Source organism: Rhyacophila brunnea, unplaced genomic scaffold (genome assembly GCF_057557595.1).
Source record: "Rhyacophila brunnea isolate RB1 unplaced genomic scaffold, BYU_Rbru_1.0 scaffold_13, whole genome shotgun sequence".
Lineage (NCBI taxonomy): Eukaryota > Metazoa > Arthropoda > Insecta > Trichoptera > Rhyacophilidae > Rhyacophila > Rhyacophila brunnea.
Window position 1 is genome coordinate 32,370,375 of NW_028232785.1, and position 6,859 is coordinate 32,377,233.

Sequence of the window (6,859 nt, forward strand, 5' to 3'; positions counted from 1 at the left end):
ATAAGTGTGCATCTTTTTGGGTTAGATAGACACTTATGGACACCTTGATATATTAATATTTTGTAGTTGTGATCCTTATCGTCACAACTACAAAATAAAAGAGAAAAAATGTCTTGCCAGGTGGGATTGAATAAAGTATAAAGTAAAGAGAGCAGAGCATGAGACAAAGGCATGGGTTGCGTGCATCCTTTTCAAGCTGAACAATAATTACTTCCGTAACCTCGCAACTGACAACGGTAAAAAATTAAATTTGAATTACAAAAAGGAATTGCACGGCTGAATGCACGTGCAATCTATGATTAAAAGATGTAGTTATTAAAGACCTGGACGCCACACGGTCTTGATACCGTGAAAGATTACAATTATATAGCAGTGTGGAATAAAGGGGAAATAATAAATGAAAGAGCAATTTATGTACTTGACCGAACTATATTATAGCGAAAACAAGAATATTACATTAAAAGGTTATAAAGGAAATACTATAATAACGGCAAGCAGCTAAGTTTTAAAAGAAACATTGGAAGATAAGTGAATCAAATAATAATAGTTTTACAATACCAAACTTGGAACGAACACAGAGGCCTCAAGCACTGCGGCTGCAATCGTGCTGCTTTAAGTGACGTCCATTATAAATGTTGGTAAAACCAAAGCAGAGCACGACTATCCTGTATGACAGACCGAATCAAAAAGCCCTGTTGCTACTTTCACACCTCGCGACGTCCGCTGCGGCCGGAAATTCTCTCAGCGACATCTGTGGAATCGCGAACGCTCCATGACTTGACCATAAATATTCGACGGGGTTGCCAGAGTATGAATGTTGGTTATGGTCATTTTGAACATAACAATATCCCCGTCCTTGGAAAAGAGAAGGTCCAGCCATGATGCGAGCTTCGTCTTGAGGCGTCCCGGATGTCTTCAGAGTAGGAGTGAACTTCCCGGGGCTCGTGCACAAAGGGCAGCAAACGGGAGGAGATGTGAAAGCAACATAATTTTCAATCATCAGCTTCATCGGACGGTATCCTGGTGGTAGCTTTCCGGATTTGGGTGACCCTTCCAGGAGGCATACGACGTGAGCTGGTACGTTTCAATAATAATGCTTCGATAGATGTTATGTAAAAAAAACGACGAGAAATGGGTGTAAAGCTCGCCTCCGATGGTTGACATCGGAGGGATGTAATCTTGAAATTGTGTGTGGTGGTCCAACGGGAGGGTGTTCTACGGGGTAGTGAAGGTCTAGGAGCCATCGTAGAAGTTTTCCCTACCTAACGAAGTTCCACCACGAAGAATGATTTGAAGTAACTAATTGTTTTTATGAAAAAAAATATGAAACAGAAGCATCTACAAAACAAGACAAAATACATTCATAAACAACCCAGATAAATTGTGAAATTAAGTCAATAAGTTTTAGTAAGTAAGCAATAGTAATAAGACGCTAAGCGTAAAATAAATTGTATATAAAAAATGATTATTTATAATTCAGATTTTAGATTACTGATTTTGACAAAAAGGTATCAAAATCAGCGCAAGTGTAATGATGCAAATAGTTGATGGAAGCAATGCAATACGTCAAGAAAAAAACCAGTATGGCAATAATAGATGAACTGTCGACGGGTCATCGTACAGTATTAAATACAGTATTGCAATAAAAAAAGAAAAAAGTCACTCCACAACTTGATCGATTACTGAATTAAAAGAAATATAATGAGTACAGAAAATATGGTAAATAGCTACTTTTGAATTGGCGTGCGTATGAGGCTAACGGTATAATGTATTAACGACAAACGTCAATCCGTATATTTAATAAATTTAGCAAAATTAAACTACAACAAAATAGTACAGACTACCAAATCGGACTAATTCAACAGCGGGTTAACAACCAATCGCAGTACCTTGGATTCCCTGAATGCATAAATAAATAAAAGTAACGTGAGCTGATAATCTAAGCTGCGTACTGAATTACGCGTAGGTTTCCTATTAAATACAAAAACAAGGGAACGAAAAAAAAAACGAGAGAAGCTCCGCGATGACTAAATTTAAATATTCTACGTTAAAAGTCTACGATTGCGGTACGAGACTGTCGTAGACTCCAACAAACACGGTTCATTCTTCAAGGTTACTCTACCTTATCTAACTTAACCTAAAATATAATTACCACACCGTGAATGCTAAAATCAACTTGATCCCGCAACACAAGAGACTATCCTCAACCACGACCCGCGTCTCCATCCGGAAGGAAAATCCCCCCACAAAGCTTCCTCAAACTCCAGGCTGGGACCCATCAAAAGGCACGGACGTGAAAGTGAATAAAGAAATAAAGCAAACGGAAAAGCCACGCGGAAAACAGACAACTGCAAAGGCATCAGTAACACGTCGGAAGTTAAATGTAATTAATAAACCAATATAGGTTATAGCGCGTCTCACATTCAAGTGAGGGCTATAAAAAAAACAAATATACTAACATGCAACAGGTTCCGTATGAATAACGGCCAAGAAGAATTTAAGCAAAAGAATGGTTCCTCACAATCCAATTCAGGCAACACTTATTAAAAATTGACCCAAAGTCAGTAAAGTGCGATGGAATTCCGACGTTCAAGGCGGATTCCATGGCTGCAGATGTGACGAAAAGGCAAGCGAACAGCCCTCCTTTCCATACAGAGTTTGACTGCTAGAAAAAAGACACCTGCCTTGGGAACCGTCTTCCGCACCCAAGGTCTTTAGAGAGAGACGTCACGGGTCCACCTTCAGTTCCCGTGAACGCGCAGAGAAAAGGCTAGCAGTCAAAAAAAAAAATATTAAAATCTCCAAAATCTTCCATCAATAAAAAACTCCTCCTGAATTGAACTGTGTGAGCTAAGATACCATCTTAGACGATGAAAAGAAAATAAGTTATAAAAATAAAACGAAAGAAAACCACACGCGGAGACAAATATAATAGCAAACCTTATTAGAATTGATGCAAAATTGGCAAGGCGATATAAATTTCTAAAATTGTACTATAGAAATATGAAAGCAAAAATGACTCCTCGAAGCGTCTCCAACTACTCCGCCCAAGAGTGAAACCCGCCTCTCGAAGCGGGAACCCCTAGCATCGATTGGTTAAAATTAAATGCCGCACTTGGGCCAATATCTGCTATAGCGGATAGGGTATACCTCTGCTCCGAGAGACTGCAAAACACGGTATTCACTTGGCTAGTTATGGCAGTTGAAAAGCCACGATCAAAATACGGTCAGCGCACAGTCATCTGAAACCACGATATAAGATTAAAGTACAATGTAGAAAGGTGTAAAATGCCAAAAAATAAGAAAGGGAAAAAAAATGAAAAAATTATTCAGATTCAAGAAATAAACACAAGCGGTTTATAATGAGATAAATTAAGCTGTATAGAGGCAAAAAAAAACTAATTAAAATCTGGGGTGTTTATCAACGTTAACAAATAATATATATGACATAAAACAAAGAGGACTAGAGAATATCAAATGCAATTTGTAATGCGAGCATGGTAACTTCAAAAAAATGAAAAATTACCTTTATAATAATTCTTTTATAATGATGTTCATAGTCAATTTGTAAATATTATAATCAAAGTCATATTTGTAAATATTATAATCAAAAAATTTTAATGAAGTCGACTTGATAATTAATCACAGTTAGATGAGAGTAAATATCGTTGAGATATAGATATAGTTGAATTGCAACGCAAGAAGTATTACCAAAACTCAATAACAAAGAAAAAGAAAAAACCAATATACTACGTTAGGATCAAGCAAAGCAATCTATAGGATATTATTTATAAAAATTTTGACGAATATAATAAAAGAATTCAGCGTTAAAGTTGAATATGAGATAGTATGCAAGCAAAACTATATTTATAATTGAGATTGCAAAAATTAATGATTTAATAAATTTCAAAAGCAAAACAAATCATAATGATTGTCCAAACCAAAATATGTTGGAGAAAATGACATTTAAAGTTCCGAACAAAAATGAGTGTAAAAAGGTTAAATGAAAAAAGTATTTAGCGGAACATATTATTAAATTTGAATTATTTAATAATCATCAAGAGACACGTTATTTATTTGTATAAATGCGGATATTTGCAAAACTAATGTTTTAAAGAAAAATCAAAAGACAAAATTTTAGAATGGTTCAGTAAGTAACAAGAAAAATTCAAAAAAGTTAAATTGAACAGAATTAAAGTTAGTGAAAACTGGCATAAATTAAAAGGAAAATTTAATATCACTTTATAACTGAGGGATCGAGAGATCAGAAAGTTAAATAAATTTTAACGTTGACATTTGAAAAAAAATGAATCAGGAAAATATTGATTTAATTAAGTAAATCTATTTCATTAATAATAATTTACTATATGCGATGAGTCCTTTAAATTAAATAATTTTACTTTTCTAATAAACAAAAATCTGCGGAAGTTGATTCAAATTAAAAAATAAATTTTGTAATTGAAAAAATGATTTAATTATAATAGTATAATAGTATACAAATATTTTACTCTAGCGGCCAAAACACGAAGCTAGAAACAAAGAACGGTTTGAAACCATGGTCAATCGCAAGAAAGAAACATTTGACAAGCTGTAAAAACTGAATTTAATGCAAATGAATTGATTAAGAAATAAGATATTAGGTTATAAAGATAAAGAAACGTTGACCTGTTTTGGGAATTCCATGTATGTAATAGCTAGGGAATGTTTTAATTCCATTGGTAATAATTTTGTTTTCATCCATATCATTATTGATCGATATTATACCAAGTTCTGTCATCGATAATAGGTAACCAAAAATTTCTGAAATCTCAAAAAACAAAATCATAATATGTGAAAACAATTAGAAAGAATTTGGGCACAAACTGAAAATGGTAGCACTAAAGAAATGTCACCACATATTATACATCGAAGCATGAAATATAATATTAAATTTAGCGTGGGTAGGAAGCTACAAATGTCACAATGCAATGAATGATCAGGCAGAAAAAAAACTATAAGAAACAAATGAGACTGAACCAAACTTTGAATTTAAATAAAACAAAACACGATAAACAAGCGTACTATAATAAATGATTCACCAAACTTTCAATGTAAATCTGACAGCAAAATCAAAATAAAAAAAATGTCGACCGACCAAACTGACGTTTCGATTTACAAAATGAATCACGAAAGAAGTGTTGCCAGTATGCGAAACTACGGAACAAAAATGCTTGAAAAGGATAATCGCTTTTTTCTACAACCGAAGTATGAAATATTGTAACAAGAATAAGTAGGTAAGGTGAGAAAAAAACAATTCGGAAGCGCGCCAATGATATATTAATATTTTGTAGTTGTGATCCTTATCGTCACAACTACAAAATAAAAGAAAAAAAAAAGTCTCTTGCTAGGTTGGAGTAGAGTATAAAAGAACAGAGCATGAGACAAAGGCATGGGTTGCGTGCATCCTTTTCAAGCTGAACAATAATTACTTCCGTAACCTCGCAACTGACAACTGTAAAAAAAATTAAATTAGAAATACAAAAAAGGAATTGCACGGCTGAAGGCACGTGCAATCTATGATTAAAAGATGTAGTTATTAAAGTCCTGGACGCCACACGGTCTTGATACCGTGAAAGATTACAATTATATAGCAGTGTGGAATAAAGGGGAAATAATAAATGAAAGAGCAATTTATGTACTTGACCGAACTATATTATAGCGAAAACAAGAATATTACATTAAAAGGTTATTAAGGAAATACTATAATAACGGCAAGCAGCTAAGTTTTAAAAGAAACATTGGAAGATAAGTGAATCAAATAATAATAGTTTTACAATACCAAACTTGGAACGACACAAAGGCCTCAAGCACTGTGGCTGCAATCGTGCTGCTTTAAGTGACGTCCATTATAAATGTTGGTAAAACCAAAGCAGAGCACGACTATCCTGTATGACAGACCGAATCAAAAAGCCCTGTTGCTACTTTCACACCTCGCGACGTCCGCTGCGGCCGGAAATTCTATCAGCGACATCTGTGGAATCGCGAACGCTCCATGACTTGACCATAAATATTCGACGGGGTTGCCAGAGTATGAATGTTGGTTATGGTCATTTTGAACATAACACACTGACACTTTGAATTCATAAAAATGTGATTAATCTTATTTCAAATTATAATTTAAAAATAACATTTTTGACACTTTGTTTGGCTTAAGTCTAGAACGTCTGTCACTGATTATAAGACTACTTTTCGAAAATACTCTTTCACAAGGCACTGAAGTTGCTACGATCGATAGACGCTTTTTAACAACCCATGCAAGTCTAGGATAATATTCTTTGCGATCGAACCACCATTTAAGAGGATCACAACGTCGATTCAATATTGGTTCTTTCATATACTGATTCACTTCGATTAAAGCACTAGCCTGTAGACTATCATCTTGTATTATGTTGGCTACTTGCATATCAAAATCATCCCATATCGTTGAAGAACTTTCCTGAGGGGGAGCTAATTCAGCACTTACTAAATTTGGAGAAATGTGTGCAGACCTTATTGGAGCATTTCTCGCAAGCATAGTTAAGTTATATTTTGCTATTTTGCAGGAGCTGTCATCACTAAAGCCATAATTTTTATAACGCGGATCTAAAAGTGTTGCATCTGCCAATAATTTATTGTATTCTAACTGATAAAAGTATTTGTCCATCTTAAGCAACATATTATTGTCTATCATCTTATCAAAAACTGGAGTAAACTTGTAATCTGCTTTAAATTTGACGCAATGTTTCTTCAAGATATTGCTCAGCAATATGACCTTAGATAAGGTTACCGTCTTTTCGCTACTCATTTCAATTGTTGCATCATTAAAAAATGATAATAGCAT

General features: G+C 34.4%; 1 long non-coding RNA gene across 1 annotated transcript; it reads right to left on the bottom strand.

Moving 5' to 3' along the window:
- Positions 1 to 411: 411 nt before the first annotated feature.
- LOC147077306 (uncharacterized) lies at positions 412 to 5,161 on the bottom strand. Its single transcript, XR_015069802.1, has 3 exons — positions 5,062 to 5,161; positions 4,666 to 4,807; positions 412 to 1,338 (listed from the first exon to the last, which is right to left on the bottom strand). It is a non-coding gene; the product is annotated as an uncharacterized LOC147077306 (long non-coding RNA).
- Between the last annotated feature and the right edge of the window lie 1,698 nt (positions 5,162 to 6,859).